Source organism: Gobio gobio, assembly GCF_949357685.1.
Source record: "Gobio gobio genome assembly, chromosome: 8".
NCBI classification, from domain to species: Eukaryota; Metazoa; Chordata; class Actinopteri; order Cypriniformes; family Gobionidae; genus Gobio; species Gobio gobio.
The window spans coordinates 2,222,117-2,246,538 of record NC_137114.1 but is presented as its reverse complement, the minus strand read 5'-3'; positions in this window follow the sequence as shown (position 1 = coordinate 2,246,538).

The window sequence follows — 24,422 nt, the reverse complement described above, 5'->3', positions numbered from 1 at the left end:
CAGGCCCAAGGCAGAACTCTCCACCTTCTGGCTTGAGTCTTCCTCGCTGATCTGGCCCTCCACGCCATCTTGGGTCTTCTCACAGCCTTGTGAAGTGGATGATCTCTGACTTGCTCCAGGCTTGTTGGTTTGGAAAATAGGCCCTCTCTCCAGATTTGGTCTAGGCTGCTCAGTAGCACCCAGGCGTTGGTTTATGTCTGTGGTGATAATCCGCAGATCGTTACAGGTGTTTGTCTGCAAAGACACAGCCTGTTTCATGGTGGTAATATCTGCACCTAGTTGTTCAATCTTCCCAAGCAAACAGGAAACATCAAGGCTGTTAAAAGTCACAGGTGGTAGTTCATCAAGATGGTGAGAAACAAACCGAGGAACATTTTCACCAGCTTCATTGAGAAGCTTAAAGCAATTCTTAACATTCTTTGAGTCTTTTTGCGGCCCAGTGTGAGCCACAAGCTTGCGAGTAGTACCTGGGCACAGTTTAAATAGCAGTTTGGTGGAGTTTGTAATCCATTCTGATCCAAAATGGTCCACAGCCATCAAAACAATCTCGTCCTGTTTCACAGTTTTGATCTTGATAGAAATAAAGTTTAAAAACTCATCTTCCACGATCATTTTCCCTGTATCTGTGCGGTAGATATTTCGAATTTTGCTTCTGCCCATGCAGCGGCAGCCATCTTGGATTGAGTTAAATAGAGTTCAAATCTATATGTACTGGAATGTATATAAAATCAACTTACTGACTACAATAGTCCTGAGGGCCAATGCACGAAATGCCACTTTTTGGTTTGCACCACTCCAGTTAATTCTTTTAGCAAAGGAGTTCGCCAAAAGCTTTCCCAGGATACGCCACACAGCTTCTTTAGTGGACAACCCACCAATACAGGCAGAATAACTATACAACAGTAACTGACAAATTGTGTGGAAAAATTCAAGGACTTCAACTTACCAACTTCTTCTTTTGTTCTGGCTGATCCTTTATTTGATTTTCCAGCCTTTCCAGATCAGATAAATCTGACAAAGGAAGGTTGAATGTGGTGATGTCTGGAAGTTCATCACTCTGCGACTGAGCACTGTTCTGTTTCTGCTGATTCTTCAGAATGATGGCAAGTTGTTGCTTGATGACCTCTTGTCAAAAAAGCAAAAAAAAACAAATAAGCGTACATGCACTTGAAGCTTGTTTTTTGTATAGTGTTTTGGTAGGTAGTCAGTTAAATCTTAAATCCCTAGTTGAATTAGGCCTTTAAAAAAATGAAGTTTATACTTACAAACACATGATGAACTGCAACATGTTCTGTCTCCATCTCCAACTGCACTGGTACATGGACGTAAATTATTCCTAGAGGTGGTAGGACTTGCAATACCATCTGTGTGTCTGGATGGAGTTCTCAGAGGTTCTGCCATAGTCCGTGGTGGTGACGGTATTTGGGGTGCTGCAAAAACTTCTGAATGATCCTCTATTCTGGCAGTTCTTTCCAGTCTCTTGCTTGCAAAGTAATTCTCTTCATCATCCTCACTAGAGTGTTCCCTTTCGAGGGAACTCGCACTGCATCGGGACGACGCTTTGGGGATGCTCCCTTAGCATCAGCGAATCTGAAACCAGAATGCCAACTAGGCCAATCCGATTGGCGTGCGTGATGACGTCATCGTGACGGCATACCCGGAAGTATAAAAGGGTTGCTGGAGCGTAATGGCGGTAGTTATTGCTCTTCAGCATAGCGCTATCTGTTACTGTCTGTCTATTTACTGTTGTTTGTCAGTGAAAGTGTGTGAGAAAAGTGAAATGGAAAGTGTGAGAGTGAATGAATTCAAACAGTGTGTGCATCCGTGTCCCAGGTTCATGTCGGGCTCGGATACACACCTGCTTTGTGTGCACTGCCTGGGCGTCCAGCATGCCCAAGCGGCTCTCGAGGGAGCCGCTTGTGAGCATTGCGAAAAACTGACGCTCAGGGTGCTTCGCTCTCGGCTGGCTGCGTTTGATGAGGCCGGCCAGCCTCGTGAGCCTCGTGGTTCTGGACCCGCAGTCGCTGAGGCGGCTCGGCGTCGCAGATCATGGGGCTCACAGCGGGATTTGTCAGAGGGTTTCGGGACTGCTGCGGCACTTTCCCGATCCTCCTCTGACAGTTCCGAGGATCTTCCTCCCCGTGTGGAAGCCCGCGCTGCGGCTTCTTCCCCCGGGGTGGGAGGTCCGATGCTTATTCTCTCCGGTTCCGAGGAGCCGGAGGAAATAGGCACCGAGGCGGGGGATGAAGCAGGAATTGTTTCATCGCTTCATCCACCCGCCCAAGAGGAGCTGGTCGAGGTGTTGGCCCGGGCAGTGGTCAAATTAAATATAAGTTGGCCACAAGAGGCTCCGGAAATCCAGCTACCCAGCAGGCTGGATGACCGGTTCCTCTCACACCGGGTTCAAACACCTCGCCGGGGCCTGCCTTTTTTCCCGGATCTACACACCGAGGTGTGTAGATCATGGAAACGGCCCTATTCTTCGCGTGTTTGCAATCCCCCAGTATTGGACTATTCCAATGTTCTGGGGGCACGCGAAGCGGGCTATGGGGCGATGCCTCGGGTGGAGGAAGCTCTCGCGAGCTATCTTTCACCCGACTCTGCATCGTCCCTTAAGGCTCCGGTTTTGCCCACCAAACCCTGTCGGGACACCTCATCTTTGGTGGGCAAAGCATATATGGCGGCTGGTCGGGCTGGTGGTTCCCTGCACACATTATCAATTCTGCAGGCCTACCAGGCCGACCTCCTTAAAGAGTTGGACGAGGGAGATGGTCCCTCTCCGGAGGACATTCTGGAACTGAGGAAGGCTGCAGATTTGTCTCTCCGAGTCACCAAGGAGACGGCCCGCGCTATCGGCCGCTCCATGGCTTCCATGGTGACAGTGGAGAGACATCTCTGGCTGAATCTGTCGGGGATAAAGGAGAAGGATAGAGCTTTTCTCCTGGACTCCCCGATCTCGCCTTCTGGGTTGTTTGGAGACGCGGTTAACACCGTCGTTTCCAGACACCAGGAGGCGAAGAAACAGTCAGCAGCCTTCCACCAGTATCTCCCTCGCCGCTCTAAACCTGGGAAGGCTGGCCCTAGCGGGCAGCCTCAGCCGTCATCCAGCTCCTCGCACCGAAAGGTGCAAAAGGAGAGCGTCGCTTCTAGAGCCCCTCCCCCGGGAGCCTGGCAACAGAGGCGGCGCTCTCAGCAGCAACCTTCAGCCCCTAAAGGCGATCTTCGGAACGTCCTTCAGGCGCGGAAGGCTGCTGGGAAGAAGTCCTAGCCACGGCTGGGCTTCTAAGAGCGGTCCCCCCCGCGGAGAAACAACCGAGGTTGTTTCCTCCGCGGCGCTCTGGGAAAATCGATGTGGTAATCCCGCCGTCTATGACGCTTCGGGCCACATCGATTTCCCGCGAACGCATGCTGCACCAGCCGCCTCTGGAAAGACCTGCGGCTGGTCAGCTCGCGCGTCCGCACACGGAGAACCGTTCCCAACTACTTCCTGCCGGTCAGCCGCTTCAGGAGGTTGGGAACGGGAACCGTGTAACACCCGACGCCAGCCTCGAGAGGCTGGTTCCCTTAGTAGATTATTTCGGCGCATGGAAATGCCTTCCGAATATTTCTACATGGGTCCTGCGTACTGTAGAAAAGGGGTACAAACTGCAGTTCGGTTTTCCTCCTCCACAATTCAGGGGGTTATACTGGACAGCAGTGATACCCGAGCAGGTTCGGGTAATGGAACTAGAAGTAAAAACTCTTCTAGCGAAGGAAGCCATAGAGCGTGTTTCTCCGCTGGAAAGAGAGTCCGGGTTCTACAGCCGGTACTTTATAGTTCCCAAAAAGGATGGAGGGTTGCGTCCAATTATAGATCTGAGGGTTTTGAATCTGTCTCTGAGGAGCTTCAGGTTCAAAATGCTCACTATTCCCATGATCGTGAGTCAGATCCAGTCCGAGGACTGGTTCGTCACGATAGATCTAAAGGACGCATATTTCCATATCTCCATCCTTCCATGTCACAGGAAGTACCTGAGGTTCGCTTTCGGGGGCGAAGCGTACCAGTATCGAGTGCTTCCCTTTGGCCTAGCCCTCTCCCCACGCACGTTCACGAAGTGCATGGATGCAGCTCTGGCTCCAATGAGACTTCAGGGCATCCGTGTGCTGAATTATATCGACGACTGGCTCATACTGGCCCAGTCGTACGAGGTGGCGGTTCGGCATCGAGATGTCGTTCTGAACCACATGAAATGCTTGGGGCTGAGACTCAACACGAAAAAGAGCGTGTTGACGCCGTCCCAGAGGACTACGTTCCTCGGGGTCGTGTGGGACTCGACAACGATGCGGGCACGATTGTCTCCCGCGCGAGTCGAGACCATACAGGCGATGGTCTCAGGAATAAGGCTAGGCCACAACATCACTGTGAAGCACTTTCAGAGAGTGCTGGGTCACATGGCAGCAGCGTCCAACATAATACCTTTTGGCCTGCTATACATGAGACCCATCCAGTGGTGGTTGAAAACCAAGGGGTTTTCCCCCAGAGGGAATCCTTTCCATATGATCAGGGTAACGCGCAAATGCTCTCGTTCCCTAGCCATATGGAAGAAACCTTGGTTTCTGTCCCAAGGGCCAGTGTTGGGAGCGTCTTGTTGCCGGAAATCCGTTTCAACAGACGCCTCCCTCACTGGCTGGGGCGCGGTCATGGACGGCCGCTTTGCGAGGGGCCCATGGGAGAGCCGTCATTCCTCCTGGCATATAAATTGCCTGGAGATGATGGCGGTATACAAAGCTCTCAGGAGCTTTCTCCCGCACCTCCGAGGCCAGCACGTCCTGGTACGGACAGACAATACGTCTGTCGTAGCGTACATCAACCGCCAGGGAGGACTGAGGTCGCGCTTTCTGTACAAGACAGCACGCCAAGTCCTCCTGTGGACCCAAGGGAAACTGTTGTCCATCAGGGCAATGTATGTCCCGGGGGTCCAAAATCAGGGAGCAGACATCCTGTCGAGGCAGGGGCTGAGGCCCGGGGAGTGGCGACTCCACCCAGAGGTGGTGGAGGCCATATGCAAGAGGTTCGGCCCAGTGGAAGTGGATCTGTTTGCGTCTCGAGAGACGTCCCACTGTCCACTGTGGTTTTCCCTCACGCATCCAGCTCCGCTGGGGCTGGATGCCATGGTGCAGACGTGGCCGAGGCTGCGTCTGTACGCATTTCCCCCGATTGCTCTGCTCCCGGGAGTCCTGGAAAGGGTCCGTCGACAGGGGGTCAGTCTACTTCTGGTAGCACCCCGTTGGCCGACTCGAGTTTGGTTCTCGGATATCATAGCTCTGCTAGCAGGTCAGCCGTGGGAGATTCCTCTGAGGAGGGATCTCCTATCTCAGGCGGCGGGTACGATATTTTACCCCCGCCCGGAGATTTGGAACCTGTGGGTCTGGCCCCTGAGGGGACCAGGTTCATAGAGGCTGGCCTATCGGCAGACGTGATAGAGACCTTACTCAGCTCCAGGGCTCCGTCTACGAGGAGACTGTACAGCCTCAAGTGGAATGTATTTTCCACTTGGTGCAGAGAACGTGAGGTGGACCCAGTTAACTGCCCAGTGGCTTCAGTGCTGGAGTTCCTCCAAGATCGTTTCTCTGCAGGGCTTACCCCGTCCACACTCAAGGTGTACGTGGCTGCCATTGCGGCTTTCCACACTCCTTTGGGTGATGGGCCTCTGGGTAGGCACCAGCTGGTTGTACAATTCCTCCGTGGGGCTCGGAGGATGAGGCCTGCGGCTCGGTCCAGAGTTCCAACCTGGGACCTGGCAGTGGTTCTCGAAGGATTGGCTGAGGCCCCCTTCGAACCATTGGAGTCGGCTGGACCGAAGGATCTGACCCTTAAGGTGGCTTTTCTCCTTGCCATTACCTCTCTCAGGAGAGTGGGAGATCTCCAGGCCTTGGCGGTAACGCCAACCTGCCTGGAGTTTGCCCCGGGAGGAGTAAAGGCCATCTTACACCCTAGGCCGGGCTACGTGCCTAAGGTGCCATCAAGGGTGGTCAGGTCATTGGTCCTGCAGGCATTTCATCCTCCGCCTCATGTGACGGCGGAAGAAGGGAGGCTTCACCTACTCTGCCCGGTTAGGGCTCTAAGAGTTTATCTGGCGAAGTCTGCACAGTGGAGGAGATCACAACAACTGTTGGTGTGTTTTGGCTCACCTAAGAAGGGATTGCCTGCGTCTACTCAGACAATCAGTAATTGGATTGTCCAGGCGATTACCATGGCCTATCAGGTGCGCAGTTTGCCTTCACCTGTGGCTGTGAGGGCTCATTCCACCAGAGGCATGGCCTCTTCGGTGGCCCTTCTTTCTGGGGTCCCCTTGCAGGATATCTGCGAGGCGGCCGGGTGGGCTACCCCACACACTTTTATCAGGTTTTATAGCCTGGATCTCCCTACGACGCCTGGTGCGAGGGTGCTCCAGTCCTAGCTGTGCCCGGTCTCCGGCTTCACACTAGGGCAGGCGCTACCCTTCGGTGTGGCCTAGTGGGTACTCGTTCCCCAAAGCGTCGTCCCGATGCAGTGCGAGTTCCCTCGAAAGGGAACTGCTCGGGTTATGTATATAACCCTTGTTCCCTGAGAAGGGGAACGAGCACTGCATCCCGACGCCACACCTTGGCGCGCCTGGAGCGCATGCTTCAGAGCAATTACTACCGCCATTACGCTCCAGCAACCCTTTTATACTTCCGGGTATGCCGTCACGATGACGTCATCACGCACGCCAATCGGATTGGCCTAGTTGGCATTCTGGTTTCAGATTCGCTGATGCTAAGGGAGCATCCCCAAAGCGTCGTCCCGATGCAGTGCTCGTTCCCCTTCTCAGGGAACAAGGGTTATATACATAACCCGAGCAGGTTTCTTTTATTTCCCCTGATCGTATACATGAGGAAAAAACAACCACGTTAAAATAGTGCCGTAGCAAAACTTGCAGATCATAATGTATCAATGCAATATATGTAGAATGTATATAAGACAGTTAACCCAAAATGAAAGTTCTGTAATCATCTATTCCCTCATTCTGTTGTCGCCAACAGACTTTTCATTTTGGGGTTAACTACACCGTTTATACGAAAAACACCTGTGGTAAAAATAAATGCTTAAAATACAAACAAACCTGTTCTTTCTTTTTGTGTATGCTGGACGATCATCATCATCATCTTCTGTCTTCAAATCAGACATCGGAGTTGCCTGTGAAAGTTTGAGCCGAGCTTCCTGATACGTGTCTATAAAACATACATGGTTGTTAACCTTGTTAATCATGAAATATTGTCACAGTTTTCTTAATATGTTAGTACCTGTGGTGTAAATAATTAACACCCTGAAGGCAGACCAAATACGATTAGGAGATTCATGGAGTGTTACAGCATTCTGGATCTTAGCCAGAATAGGATAGGACCATCACAATGCTCTTTTCGCACATAACTTTTGGAAGGGTCGATCTTAGAACCACCACTAGATATTTCAGATATCCTGCGTACAATCTGGGCAACAGGATGACACGGTCTAGTTATGTGGTGGTCTTCATCACACATGCTTCTGAACGTTTCATTCGTTCTTAGGGCAGCATTAGTCTCAGGGAAAGTCATGCGCTTTTGTATGTAGACACCAGACTGTACACATTTACAGCATGACGAATAACCTGTATGAGATTTAACTCCCTTAACATATGCACGAGCAGGTGCATCACAAACTACAGAACTCCTTTTTAGGAGTAGTTCCTTTCCTCTGAAAATAAAGCCTGACTGCAGGACCTTAACTTCGTCAATTAAGCTTTTTGAATACTCTGCCAGTATTTTTGGTTTTGAAATGCCACCAAATATTGCTATTAGAAAAGGCTTTTTGGCTATGCCTTGAAATAAGCCTAAAATAGGCCACAGTTGCATATTTGAACTCTTGTGCAACGGAATGCCATCAAAATTCAACTGCAATCTCAGTGTATGTCTGTTTGGTTAATTGGGGCAATATTTTTGCAAGAATTCCAGGCAATGCATTAAGAATACCAAAATAATAGAAAGAACCTCCTGCTACTTGTTCTATCCTATATATTGTGTTAGTCTTACGCAGTGTTCGAGCATCTTTTGGAAGGCTGGGATGCATACTACGCAAGACTGACAGAAGAGCTGTTAATGCAACCATTGTGATTCTGAAGTCTATGGCCCAGTCAGTTAGAGCGTTTCTAAAAGCTTCATCAGGACTTTCCTCAAAATAGTCATCACTATTCTCAGAATCACTTTCAGAGTCTTCCAACATCACTGCATCATAATCATCTAAATGAACAGAGTCTTCAGACAGCACCACCACATCCATATTGTCAAAGTCATTATCTTCAGAGGCATCATTTTTACTAGTGTACATCTGTTGATTATGAGGAGTGTCATCACTAGCCTTAGAGTTAGGAGTTTGCAAAGACTTTAAAATCTGAGCAACACTTGCCCTCGCCTTTTTTGAATGTTAGAATTCACAGTATAAAACTCGTAGTTTTCAGATATGACTTACACAGAATGGCCTCTTCTGTGCTGAGCTTGGCAACTTCACTGATCTTGTTGTGGTCGGTCGAAAAAAAGCACACAAACAATGTTTAATTTTGTTAAAATCAATATACTGCATAGATACATTTATAGAGACTGAGATTACAGGAAACACCAGAAATCAACTAAATTACACTTACACTTTTTACACTTAAAGAGCCAGAAGAAAGATCAGTACCAGCAGTTCATGGCTTGCAATAGCCCATTAACACCTCAGACAATATCATTCCTATTTACATTTTCATTATAAAACACTGACATTACTCTTTTGTCTTTGTGCAGATCAACTGATGTGCTGTAATTTGCCCAAAATGTGTACTTTTGTTTTCTTTATACTTACATTTGAATCTTTTTATACGTAAATCAGGATCTGTTCTACAAATATTTTCAGGACTGTTAACAGAGGCCAATAAACTAACCAATTAACACCAACGTAAAACTATAAATAAATGAAAATGGAGTGTTTGGAACCCATTAAAAACAGTCTGTACAACATACAATGAACATTACAATGTTACTGTTTAACATTATGACTTACTATTTTAAAACATTATTCACAGAGTCAACATTCTACTGTATACTAATAATGACCTGCACTTGTACAGCATTTATTAATCTTAGTTAATGTAATAATTTCAACATTTACTAAAGCATTATTCAAAACAAAAGTTTTGTTAATATCAGTTAATGCAATGTGAAGTAACATGAACAAATAATGAACAGCTGTATTTTTATTAACTAACGTTATCAAAGATTAACAAATGTATTGCTCATTGTTAGTTGATATATTAAGTAATGTTAACAAATGAACCTTATTGTAAAGTGTTACCAAATAACGACCTAAAAATACTTTTAAGTTACTAAACACAGTTACAATTTAACAGTGTGAATAATGTTTTAAAATAGCAAGAATCATAGTGTCAACACTCTACTGTATTTCCTTTAAGTTAGCTCAGAAATACAACATTTACAGCTTTTACTAGTGTTGTTAACAGAGCCTTATAGTATATGGACTATTTTATTACTTCAAATAATTCGTTCAGCATGGTTTCTTAAAATAATATATACTTGACCTAAACTAAACTAAAGTTAGCATTCACGATGTTTTACAATAGCAAGTCAGTATCACCCAAGATGGTGGCGCGAGTAGTTCGCGAGGCTCTGGGTCTCTCCAGATTCTGCAATTTTGCTGTGTTTTTCTTGCTCATCTTGGGTCTGTTCGTGCAGAACAGTTGTGCCTTAACAACGTACACCCGTGGTGAGATTTTGGATATTGGTTTGCGAATTTCCGACAGTTTTATGGACAATCTTCGACTCCTTCCTGAGATCGCTAGGACACTCTATGCACTCTACCCGGCCGGGCGGAAGTGCGCGCAGGCGGCGTCGAGACCGTAAACAAGGGCGGGGGAAGCGCGGAGGACTGAGCGCTAAGCTAAGGCTAACACCACATCGGCTCTCTTTACCCAGCATTTTCCTTGCCAATGTATGGTCGCTAGTGAACAAAATGGAGGAGATTCGACTCAGCATCACACACAGCAAGAAACTTTTGAACTGTAACGTCCTAATCTTCACAGAAACCTGGTTAAACAGCGGAATACCGGACACCGCTATTTAGCTAGCGGGACGCCACACGCTCCGGGCGGATAGAACATTAGATGGCTAAGGTAAGACCAGAGGTGGTGGATTGTGCATTTACATTAACAAAGCTTGGTGCACAAACTCTAACTCTGCTATTGTTGGGAGTCATTGTTCAGCTAACCTCGAATTTCTCATGGTGAAATGTAGACCGTTTTATCTACCGCGGGAGTTCACTTCCAAACATTATAACTGCAGCCTATATTCCCCCGGATGCTGATGCCAAGCTTGCTATGAAAGAACTTCACGCAGCCATCAGTAAACAACAGACTGATCACCCGGAAGCCGCTTTTATTGTTGCAGGTGACTGTAATCATTCAAACTTAAAGTCAGTGCTACCCAAGTTTCACCAGCATGTTTCCTGCCACACCAGAGGAAACAAAACCTTAGACCATGTATATACAAACATGGCTGGCGCTTACGTTGCGACACCCCTCCCCCACCTGGGACAGTCAGATCACCTGTCTTTGTTCCTCACCCCCAAATATGCACCCCTCATCAACCGTGTGAAGCCATCAGTGAAGACCATCAAGGTGAGGCCTGCGGGGGCAGATTCCACACTCCAGGAAAGGTTTCTACACACAGACTGGAGTGTGTTTGCTTCTCAAGCCACCAGTGGCGCTCACACAAACATTGACTCCTACACCTCCTCTGTATTGGATCATATCAATACCACCATTGACAGTGTTACAACCCAGAAACAGATCACCACATACCCAAATCAGAAGCCGTGGATGAACAGGGAAGTGCGACTCCTGCTGAAGTCACGCAATACTGCCTTCAGATCAGGAGATGCACAAGCCTACACCACATCCAGAGCAAACCTGAAGAGGGGGATCAAAAAGGCCAAGCACTGCTACAAGCTAAAGATAGAGGGACACTTTTCCAACTCTGAACCTCGACGAATGTGGCAGGGCATTCAGGCCATCAGTGACTACAAACCCACCCAATCCACCCCCGCAGCCACTGATGTCAACTTCCTAAACGAGCTAAATTACTTTTATGTTCGCTTTGAAAGAGACTGTCACCAAGCTCAAACCCTCAGATGACCACCCACCAATCACACTCTCCTCCACAGATGTCTGCAAGGCACTGAGCCGGATCAGCGCGCAAAAGGCTGCTGGACCAGACAACATCCCTGGTCGTGTTCTCAGGGCATGTGCGGAGCAGCTCACTGGGGTTTTTAAAGACATTTTCAACCTGTCTCTTGCCCAAGCAGCTGTACCATCATGCTTTAAACGCACTTCCATTGTGCCAGTGCCAAAACACTCTAGCCCGAGGTGCCCTAATGACTACCGCCCTGTAGCACTCACAACCATCGTTATGAAGCGCTTTGAGCGGCTGGTCCTGGAACACCTAAAAGACTACCATCCACATTGGTCTCACACCAGTTTGCCTATCGCAGCAATAGGAGCACAGAGGATGCCGTTTCCATGGCACTGCACTCTGTGCTAACTCAGCTGGACAACAAGAACACTTACGCACGCATGCTGTTTGTTGACTTCAGCTCAGCATTCAACACTGTCATCCCAACCAAGTTAATAGCCAAACTTGGAGACCTGGGCATCAACACTTCAATGTGTAACTGGATTTTGGACTTCCTAACTGACAGACCCCAGAATGTTCGATCAGGATTCACCTGCTCCACATCCATCACACTCAACACTGGTGCACCACAGGGCTGTGTGCTAAGCCCGTTTCTCTACTCCCTCTTCACCTCCGACTGCAATAACAATTAGTATATTATACTCAAAGAGAGGTGTCAAATTGCCCGGTAGGTGTCCACGGTCCTCTAGCAGTCCTAATCTGTCCCAGCCTCATTCTCGATTGAAGTCGAGAGGGGATCGTGCCTTTGCAGTTGTCGGTCCTAGGCTGTGGAATAGCCTCCCCATATCCCTGAGATCGTTGACCTCCCTATATGAGTTCAAACTCAAACTAAAATTATATCTCCTGGACCGGGCATTTCTCTAAATTTTTTATGTGGGTTTATATTACAAAAAATTTATATTATTGTGCTTTTCTTTCATGTTTTCTGTGTATCTTATGTAAAGCACAGTGGTCAACGTTGGTTGTGTTTACTTGTGTTATATAAATAAAGAAAAAGAAAGAAAGAAAGAAAGAAATTGGCCATGTGATTTTCTGATGTGGTGAACATCTGGGAGCACATTACCTGATTTCAACTTTGAACCTCTTATTAAAACTAGTTTATTTAATTCAATTGTTATGCAACAGGAATGTTTTGCATGTCTCTGTAAATCTTATAATGTGTAGTTTACAGTATGCCTAATCAATTTTCTATATCTTGTAAGGGGAGTTAAAAGGAGAGGGCAATGGTCAGAACAGCCACGTTGAGGTCAAGCACAGGCCTGTGTTGCCAGAGTGTGTCAGTAGGAAAATGACTGTAATTCAGTCAAATTACTGAATGAGTGTTTGCTCTTCACAGTGCTAATACTGATTGTGCCGCGTCTTGGTCAGAGTGGAAGAGAACAGCTCAAATTTGAGTCGTTTTAATATATTTTTTTTTATATCACACCTGCAGACAGGTAGACTGCCACAAACTGCTCTTTGCCCATCATGTTGATGATGCTTGAAGAGAAACTAACTCCACAGCACGTGCATGTTGGCCGCCAGGTGAAAGAAATAATTATTTATTCTATTATGCTATTTATACTGAATAATTGTAATGGTAGACTACTGATAAAAGAAAAAAAATGAAATTAAACAAGAGGTTAATGGAAATTGTATTTTATTTACACGGTTACATTACAACAACACACAGAAAAAAGGGCATAAATAAATAAATGACAATATATTGCAGCGAGGAATTGCAAGGGTGGATTCCTCATGGCTCCCCTGCCTCCCACAGTCTTAGGATCTGGGAAGTCTGTGGAAGGTTTGAAGTCCACCCCTGCCTCTGGATCCAGGCCTCAATCCCGGTCCCAGGTGGCTGATGCCGACCAAAGTGTTCTAAAAAGACAAATCACGAGGAGCATTAGCCATTGTGGTGACATGTTTTATGAGATTTCACTAATTGTCCATCCCCGACACACAATTTTTGTTGCAAAATGTGTATATTGATGCTTACCAAGGACACTGCATTCCCGGAGCTTGAGCTGCTCGCTACGCCAGCGGTCGTAGCAGTGCCGCTCGTGCTCGCCACACAGCTGGTGTCTCTTTGCCCTTTTAGGAGGCGGCCCGTCCAGAGTCACAGGGCAAGACTGGACGAGCATGTCAAATGCTGTCCGTTCATCCACCCTGTCCTGCCGACACGTGGACGCAGCAGACCAACTTCTACAAGAACAATGAATAAACAATAAAGAAAGTGTCAATGAATGACTGCTTTAAGTAGAAACATTACACACAACAATCATCTGGTTCACTAGATTTCATATAGCTTACCGTCTGCTTATTGGAGGAGGCCCGTCAGACGCATCCACCCTCTGTTGCCTGCTTGTGGACGCAGCCGACCCACTTCTACAAGATCAATGAATGAACAATAAAGAAAGTGCCAATGAATGACTGCTTTAAGTAGAAACATTACACACAACAATCATCTGGTTCACTAGATTTCATATAGCTTACCGTCTGCTTATTGGAGGAGGCCCGTCAGACGCATCCACCCTCTGTTGCCTGCTTGTAGACGCAGCAGACCCACTTCTACAAGATCAATGAATAAACAATAAAGAAAGTGCCAATGAATGACTGCTTTAAGTAGAGACATTACACACAACAATCATCTCGTTCACTAGATTTCATAAAGCTTACCGTGTTTTTCCAGCGATATCCTCCACCAGACGCTGCGCCAGGAAAGGGTCCGCCGGAGTGCGCATGCGGTAGTGCTTCTCCGCTGTCTCGGGAGTGTGTCCCAGCAGCCGAGCCACCGCATTACGCTCCACCTCCGGCAGGCTTTTAGCGGCCGCCTCGAAGGCCATCCTGGCGTCACCGCTGGACACTGGTGGAGTTTTGTATCTAGAACACAGGGCAACATTAGAATGCAAAATAACAAGAGGAACATGTGTGTACAAATGTGTACTTTAGATTGAGTGTAAAAAAATACAGATATGCATAATGGCACTTACTTTGCATGGAGTCTATACAGGTCATTACAGGGATTATGAATGGGCCTTCCGCTGCTGGAAATAAAGAAATGGCCCTCTGCCGTCGCATCATCCCCTGACCTGGAACCCTGGAGCATCACCGGCCGAATGTGCTCAAAGTACAGGCTGAACCACTGGGAAAAAGAAATACATACATTTAAAAACACACAAACACACACGGTTATAATTTAATTTTGAATACAAACGTACAAGTTCCTGGTCAGTGTTCAGGGGAACTTCTGCAACTTGTGAGGCAGCTGTTTTGTGTTCCTTCACGGCCACACACGAGCCGTTCTGAAAGTGGGTTCTCCCCCACCATTCCTCAACCTGCAAACCCACAGACGTGCACATTCAATGACAGGAACACTAATAATCAAAAGGTACACACACATCTGTGGACCGCAAGTCATCAGGAGGCACTGATGAAAAAAAATAATAAAGAAGGTTACTAAAATACACTTACGGTCATGTTGGTAACAACACCAGGCCGCTGGAGGAGCTTGAGGATGACAATTGCCTCCATATAGTAGAGGACGAGCAGGCGGTCGTTCTTCTCAAGCTCCTCCCCGGCAACGGCTGCTGGACCCTGTAGTTTCCCCATTACTGCCAGGAAGTCCACTTCAGCCAAACCGAGGATCGCCACACAGTCTGCTGGCAGCTTCTCCTTCCCGCAACCCTGGTAGCTGAGAAATAAAATAGTAATGTTGAGCTCACCTGTGATTTCCGTGCAATAGTTAAAAAGGAGTGAAAAAATCATTAAAAAACATACCGTTTTTGTATCAACTCTTTGTTGACTTTTTTGGACATACCCGCCCGTATGCCGTCCAAAGGATGGATAAAGTCTCTACAGTCTGTGTAGAGACTTTTGTCCTTGCTGTGAAGGCTGGTGGAAGTGATGGTGTACTTCATGAACCTTAAAGAGAGAGAAAGAAATGATTGTTACAGCCACAAGACAGCCTATCTGATAATTATCAGTTGACAGTTACGTGATGTGTGTTTGTTATGTTAAACAGTCCTCACCTCTTGAGACTCTTCCAATAATTCAGCACTGTCTGCTTGGAGAGTTGGGTGTGCGTGAGTACATTAAAGTACTCTCGCACCTTTTCCACTTCCCCAACAAAAGACAGGCTCGGCTTATTGGGGTCCATGAAATACATGAACCGGGAGACATTTTCCACCTGTAATTATACATTACACATTAAAATCTGCAGGGCTGCATGTGAAACAGGTTAACATGTGACCACAACACACATTTAATGGAAAGGAACCAAACTACATTTTGGGAACACTTTATTTAACATTTAGTACCAGTAAATTATGGATAATTAAATGCAAATAAACCTCAACTATCCTAACCCTGCCCTAATACTATAGTAAGTACATGTATTAATATTACACAGTACTTAAATATATAATTACACTGTAACAATGACACCTTAAAATTGAGTGTAACCTATTTTTTGTTTAAATGTATCTATTTTTCTCTCTCTCTCCGTGTGTGTGTGTGTGTGTGTGTGTGTGTGTGATATTTAAAGCTATCTTTTCTTTTCAATTACCTCTTGTTTGCTTTTCCTGTTGCCCAAGTCCACACGCAAGTAGTGGAAGAACCCCTGAAGAAGGGGATGGTCAATGGAGTGCTTCTTGTAGAGGCCCTTTTTGGCCATCTCCACCCGAACATCAGAGGTCCACCTCGGTCCCCCAGAGCTGAAATCAAATAAACCAGGTGGTCAAATGATTGTGTATATGTTCAAAAGTAATGATGTCCAATCTCTGCATCTGCTCTCTGTGAAGGATGTAGTGAAACTTTACCTCTGATAGTACTCCTCAGAGCTGTCATCTGACACTGGCTCCGGTTCTGGCTCCAGAGCTGGTGGCTCGCTCTCAGCATCCCTCGTGGAGCTCTGAGGAATGGAAGATGGAGCAGGAAGGAGTGGAGGAATGTTCCTCACCACCAAGCCTTTCCGGGCCATTTCCTCTAACAAGCTAAGAAAAGAAAAACTGTGAATACACACACATTTGATGGAATATTGAGTATTGTACTGCAACAGGACAGAGCAGTCAGGCATAAAGGTTGATTACACACCTGGCAAGAGGATCAGCGGCTCCGAAAATCTCCAGAATCCTCTGGTACTCCCAGAACCGGCCGGTGTGGGAGAACTCAGCCATCTCCTTCTTGGCCTGTATCACTGTTGCTTGGATGTCCTCTTCCGAGCTTCCCTGCATGCAGACCGCCCTGAGATGCCCAGGAAGAGTGCGCGGTGCCTTCTTGCAGTGAGGGCAGAGGAAGTAAATCCTGCTGTGGAACGCACTGTATGAACAAACAAAACAAACAAAAGGTTATTTTACTATATACAAGTTCAATGAAATGTAGTCAACTTAGTCTGCAGCATAGTATTGTAAAAAAAAAAAAAACAAACAAAACATTTTTTTTTACTAAATGTAAAATAAAATATTTTTTTTGAGCCAAGATGCAAATGTGTATTATTTAACTTTTTTCTAGATCTGCACACCCTGTCTGGCCTTAAAGCTTTGTGTAACACACACCACAGATTGAAATTTGATTTATCTCTTCAGAAAACACCAACATACATAATATTTATCTGGTAAATGATTATAGATGTTAGATATCTGGACAACAAAATGAATAGACACCAGTATCAGCATTACTGTTAAAGGGATAGTTCACCAAAAAAAATTAAATTCTGTCATCCTTTACTCGCCCTCAAGCTGTTTCAAACCTGTATGAATTTCTTTGTTCCAACAGTTGACTGGAACCATTGACTGCCATAGTATGTTTTTTCCTACTATGGAAGTCAATGCTTCCAGTCAACTGTTTGGTTACTGACATTCTTCAAAATATCTTCCTTTGTGTTCAACAGAAGAAAGAAATTCATACAGGTTTGAAACAACTTGAGGGCGAGTAAAGGATGACACAATTTTCATTTTTTGGTGAACTATCCCTTTAAAGTTACTTAGGTACATATGGGAAAAATCAGTTAGGTCTAACAAACAAAGACATGGCAGCTTTAAACAGCTAATGTAATAATACATAGGAATCACTTACCCTTCAGAAGCCATTTCAAGTTAGAAATAAACAGTTAGAAGTTCTCAAACAATTGGTGAAATCCAGATGTCCTCCAGCTGACTGTTTGAAACTGTGTGTGTGTGTCTCTCTAGACCAGGTATCATAAACCTGAAGCTCTGTTCAAACTAGCCAATGAGGTCGCAGTATTACACCCAAGCCCCCGCAGGTGAGAATGGCCCATCGAGCTATGGGACAAGCTAAAAAACTGGTTTGAGTCAGCTCTCCGAAAAAGATGTTTTTAAAGTTTCAAATTAGTTAAAAATAAGTAAATGTTTATTTACAAATATTTGTAATCCTAACATAATAAGCTTCATTTTGATAGGAAACACATGAAAATGTAAAATAAAGGAAAGAAAAAAGAGGGACAAATGCTGTTATGTAATGCTCTAATTGTTAGAAGGCTCTCTTGAGAGGATGGAGTGCATGCACTCTTTTTTTCTTTTGAAATCTCAAGATTTTTTCATGTGTTTCCTATCAAAATGAAGCTCATTATGTTCAGATTACAAATATTTGATCACATTTACTTATTTTTAACTAATTTGAAACTTATAAAAACATCTTTTCTGAGAGCTGACTCAAACCATTTTTTTAGCTTGTCCCATAGCTCGATGGGCCATTCTCACCTGCGGGGGCCAAAACTGTTGGGGTAACAGCTTAGGACCCAGGACCAGTAGTGAAAAATGAAGACCAAGAGTCAGGAGTTAGATTAAATAAAGAAACATTTACTGAAGAATAGTTTGCAGTTTCATCAGCAGAAGCCAGCTCACAAGGAGTTTGTAGGCCGTGCTCCCTCTAACAGTCTCCCCGCCTCCGAAGACAGAAGCCCCCCCTGCCGTACTCCATTGCCTACACTGTAGGGTAATGATAGGCTATTTCCCCATTTAACTTGCATATGTTGTTTGGCATACCAGTAAACCAGGATACGTATGATGCATCCAGGCACACCCCTAAGCATGAGTTTAGCAAAGAGCTTATTGTGATTCACCCTGTCAAATGCCTTGGAAGCATCAGGAAACCCTAGAAACATTGTAGAGCCCTGCCTTCTGTTGGATTCAACAGCTTCTTTCAAGGCATAGATACATAGATCTGTACTGTGCTTGGACTTCAAACCAAATTGATTTTCTGTGGTGTAGATGAACTCACTCAGTCTATCTAGGAGCATCTTTTCTAACACCTTCGAAAGAATGCTGGCTAAGGCGATGGGTCTATAGTTGTCCAAACTCCCTATTTTACCTGCCTTGTCCTTAATGATTGGCACTAATGTGACTGTCAGCACGGTGTCTGGCAGTATACCATGTGTCATCAGCCCTGTGAGGCAAATGGACAGCAGAGCTGCTACTCTGGGGCTAGCTAACTTAAGATGTTCCGCAGTGATGTTATCCTTGCCACTAGCTTTGTTATCAGCTAGTTGCTCTATAGCATGATACGCCTCGTTAGGAGTAAAATGAATCACTTCCTCATTGAACATGCCCACACAATAGGGCTCACTTTTGATACAATTAAACAGAGCTGCGTAGTACTGCCTTCACCGCTCTGCTATATTGTCTGCACCAGATACCCCTTCAATGTGGCATGGCAGTACTGCTTTGGCCCTATTTGTAGCTTTTACCTCTTTCCAGCACTCAGTGACATTATTACCAAGTTTTCAGACATAGAATGAGCTCTTAAGGCTTGCTCATGCTTCCCAACAAAGCGCACTGCATATTTATATCTGGCATTGGTAAGTTTCTTGTGCTCTAAGTCTGGCCCCTGTCTGGGTCTACCAGCTATAACCCAGGCTCTATGAGCCATCCTAGCGGCTTCTTGATGGTCAGCTACATACTTGGTCCAACCAGGCTTGGAATTCTTAGCCTTTCTGGATTGACTCTGTAAAGGTCTACTAGCCTCACGTATAGCGCTCACCATACTATTGTACATTTCACATAGGTCATTACAGTGAATGTCATCATCACAGTTAATATTTGAACATAAAATAGCATCCCTGGGTAGGTGTACTTCCCTTAAGAGAACATCTGTCCTCCCACAATAAAATAAGACATACTCTTTTGATAGTTTAGCCCAATTCACTTTAACCCCATTGGCGCCAACTTCTATCGATCTGCTGCAGTCAGGTAGGTTATCAACATTTATCGTCATAGAGACAGGTAAGTGATCAGTGGTAGTCAACTAAAAAATTTCAACTTTTTCCAGACTTTCAGCTGTACAGATTACATGATCCAGCCAGGATGTTGTGTGCCATGCTTCACTGATGTAAGTATAACTATCTACAGGCAGTAACTTCATGCTGGAAAGAACCAGTTTACTGTCATGACAGAACTGCACCAAGTGCTGACCAAAGATAGATTTGTCATCAGAGATGTCTGCATTCAAATCACCCATCACAAATATATTTGCATATGTACATTCCTTAATGTAAGAGTTCAAAAATGCCAATCTATTCATATATTCATCTTCATTTTTATAATAATCATATGGGGTCTAAACATTCAAAATTATAAAAACATGCACAACTTTAATTGCAATACACCAGTCCACCTCTAATCGGATAATACTGATCATTGGGTCATATTTCTTGCGCCACAGAATGGCCACACCTCCAGGTATTCTACCATGCACCATTCTGGTGCTTAAATCCGTTGTGGACTCTCCTGCTCCATGGAATTCACTGTGGACAGAATTAAGTTTATCAAGATCCTGTTTGGCTAAAAATGTCTCTTGCAGGCAGAGAATGTCTGGTCTCCAGTAGCTGGTCAACAACAATATGATGCGCTCTGTCCCCAGCAGTCTGTCCTAGGTGCAAGCCTCGTGAGTTGTATGATACCACTCTGACCACCATCACTGTGACTAGCACTAGGCATCATGTACCCCAGCCCCCATTAAAGGCACATTCATCATTGACATTAGCCCCACTGAAGACTTGGGTTTGCGTGCCTCATAAAATCGCCGCACAAAAGTGCCTTCAGGCCACAGCTCTGGATTATACATTTCACCCACTTCTTTGCACTCTACGGTTATTTTAAAAGAACTGAACGGGCTTTGTACAGTTTCTATCTTTTGACAGGTTACATCACGCCCAAGTTTATCTTTCATGTAACTAGTCAAAGTCTCAGAGTCTAAATCAGGTGAGAATTTTGTTGCAAAGACACTCACCAGCTTAGACTTAATGACTTGGATGCCTCCTCCAGTACCAGTCCCAACAATACCACCAGTTTTCTTCCCTTTGGGAGGATTCAGGCGAGGTTTGGGCTTTACTGAAGCATTTACGGGGACCTGTTTCCAACGGCTGTTACTCCTCTTGTCCCGGACCAGGTTCCAGGGTGGGGTAGCTGCCACTTCAATCCACGTCACATGAGGATCACCCTTTGCGGCGCTGATTTGCCCGTCCAGGCCCAAGGCAGAACCCTCCACCTTCTGGCTTGAGTCTTCCTCGCTGATCTGGCCCTCCACGCCATCTTGGGTCTTCTCACAGCCTTGTGAAGTGGATGATCTCTGACTTGCTCCAGGCTTGTTGGTTTGGAAAATAGGCCCTCTCTCCAGATTTGGTCTAGGCTGCTCAGTAGCACCCAGGCGTTGGTTTATGTCTGTGGTGATAATCCGCAGATCGTTACAGGTGTTTGTCTGCAAAGACACAGCCTGTTTCATGGTGGTAATATCTGCACCTAGTTGTTCAATCTTCCCAAGCAAACAGGAAACATCAAGGCTGTTAAAAGTCACAGGTGGTAGTTCATCAAGATGGTGAGAAACAAACCGAGGAACATTTTCACCAGCTTCATTGAGAAGCTTAAAGCAATTCTTAACATTCTTTGAGTCTTTTTGCGGCCCAGTGTGAGCCACAAGCTTGCGAGTAGTACCTGGGCACAGTTTAAATAGCAGTTTGGTGGAGTTTGTAATCCATTCTGATCCAAAATGGTCCACAGCCATCAAAACAATCTCGTCCTGTTTCACAGTTTTGATCTTGATAGAAATAAAGTTTAAAAACTCATCTTCCACGATCATTTTCCCTGTATCTGTGCGGTAGATATTTCGAATTTTGCTTCTGCCCATGCAGCGGCAGCCATCTTGGATTGAGTTAAATAGAGTTCAAATCTATATGTACTGGAATGTATATAAAATCAACTTACTGACTACAATAGTCCTGAGGGCCAATGCACGAAATGCCACTTTTTGGTTTGCACCACTCCAGTTAATTCTTTTAGCAAAGGAGTTCGCCAAAAGCTTTCCCAGGATACGCCACACAGCTTCTTTAGTGGACAACCCACCAATACAGGCAGAATAACTATACAACAGTAACTGACAAATTGTGTGGAAAAATTCAAGGACTTCAACTTACCAACTTCTTCTTTTGTTCTGGCTGATCCTTTATTTGATTTTCCAGCCTTTCCAGATCAGATAAATCTGACAAAGGAAGGTTGAATGTGGTGATGTCTGGAAGTTCATCACTCTGCGACTGAGCACTGTTCTGTTTCTGCTGATTCTTCAGAATGATGGCAAGTTGTTGCTTGATGACCTCTTGTCAAAAAAGCAAAAAAAAACAAATAAGCGTACATGCACTTGAAGCTTGTTTTTTGTATAGTGTTTTGGTAGGTAGTCAGTTAAATCTTAAATCCCTAGTTGAATTAGGCCTTTAAAAAAATGAAGTTTATACTTACAAACACATGATGAACTGCAACATGTTCTGTCTCCATCTCCAACTGCACTGGTACATGGACGTAAATTATTCCTAGAGGTGGTAGGACTTGCAATACCATCTGTGTGTCTGGATGGAGTTCTCAGAGGTTCTGCCATAGTCCGTGGTGGTGACGGTATTTGGGGTGCTGCAAAAACTTCTGAATGATCCTCTATTCTGGCAGTTCTTTCCAGTCTCTTGCTTGCAAAGTAATTCTCTTCATCATCCTCACTAGAGTGGTTTCTTTTATTTCCCCTGATCGTATACATGAGGAAAAAACAACCACGTTAAAATAGTGCCGTAGCAAAACTTGCAGATCATAATGTATCAATGCAATATATGTAGAATGTATATAAGACAGTTAACCCAAAATGAAAGTTCTGTAATCATCTATTCCCTCATTCTGTTGTCGCCAACAGACTTTTCATTTTGGGGTTAACTACACCGTTTATACGAAAAACACCTGTGGTAAAAATAAATGCTTAAAATACAAACAAACCTGTTCTTTCTTTTTGTGTATGCTGGACGATCATCATCATCATCTTCTGTCTTCAAATCAGACATCGGAGTTGCCTGTGAAAGTTTGAGCCGAGCTTCCTGATACGTGTCTATAAAACATACATGGTTGTTAACCTTGTTAATCATGAAATATTGTCACAGTTTTCTTAATATGTTAGTACCTGTGGTGTAAATAATTAACACCCTGAAGGCAGACCAAATACGATTAGGAGATTCATGGAGTGTTACAGCCTTCTGGATCTTAGCCAGAATAGGATAGGACCATCACAATGCTCTTTTCGCACATAACTTTTGGAAGGGTCGATCTTAGAACCACCACTAGATATTTCAGATATCCTGCGTACAATCTGGGCAACAGGATGACACGGTCTAGTTATGTGGTGGTCTTCATCACACATGCTACTGAACGTTTCATTCGTTCTTAGGGCAGCATTAGTCTCAGGGAAAGTCATGCGCTTTTGTATGTAGACACCAGACTGTACACATTTACAGCATGACGAATAACCTGTATGAGATTTAACTCCCTTAACATATGCACGAGCAGGTGCATCACAAACTACAGAACTCCTTTTTAGGAGTAGTTCCTTTCCTCTGAAAATAAAGCCTGACTGCAGGACCTTAACTTCGTCAATTAAGCTTTTTGAATACTCTGCCAGTATTTTTGGTTTTGAAATGCCACCAAATATTGCTATTAGAAAAGGCTTTTTGGCTATGCCTTGAAATAAGCCTAAAATAGGCCACAGTTGCATATTTGAACTCTTGTGCAACGGAATGCCATCAAAATTCAACTGCAATCTCAGTGTATGTCTGTTTGGTTAATTGGGGCAATATTTTTGCAAGAATTCCAGGCAATGCATTAAGAATACCAAAATAATAGAAAGAACCTCCTGCTACTTGTTCTATCCTATATATTGTGTTAGTCTTACGCAGTGTTCGAGCATCTTTTGGAAGGCTGGGATGCATACTACGCAAGACTGACAGAAGAGCTGTTAATGCAACCATTGTGATTCTGAAGTCTATGGCCCAGTCAGTTAGAGCGTTTCTAAAAGCTTCATCAGGACTTTACTCAAAATAGTCATCACTATTCTCAGAATCACTTTCAGAGTCTTCCAACATCACTGCATCATAATCATCTAAATGAACAGAGTCTTCAGACAGCACCACCACATCCATATTGTCAAAGTCATTATCTTCAGAGGCATCATTTTTACTAGTGTACATCTGTTGATTATGAGGAGTGTCATCACTAGCCTTAGAGTTAGGAGTTTGCAAAGACTTTAAAATCTGAGCAACACTTGCCCTCGCCTTTTTTGAATGTTAGAATTCACAGTATAAAACTCGTAGTTTTCAGATATGACTTACACAGAATGGCCTCTTCTGTGCTGAGCTTGGCAACTTCACTGATCTTGTTGTGGTCGGTCGAAAAAAAGCACACAAACAATGTTTAATTTTGTTAAAATCAATATACTGCATAGATACATTTATAGAGACTGAGATTACAGGAAACACCAGAAATCAACTAAATTACACTTACACTTTTTACACTTAAAGAGCCAGAAGAAAGATCAGTACCAGCAGTTCATGGCTTGCAATAGCCCATTAACACCTCAGACAATATCATTCCTATTTACATTTTCATTATAAAACACTGACATTACTCTTTTGTCTTTGTGCAGATCAACTGATGTGCTGTAATTTGCCCAAAATGTGTACTTTTGTTTTCTTTATACTTACATTTGAATCTTTTTATACGTAAATCAGGATCTGTTCTACAAATATTTTCAGGACTGTTAACAGAGGCCAATAAACTAACCAATTAACACCAACGTAAAACTATAAATAAATGAAAATGGAGTGTTTGGAACCCATTAAAAACAGTCTG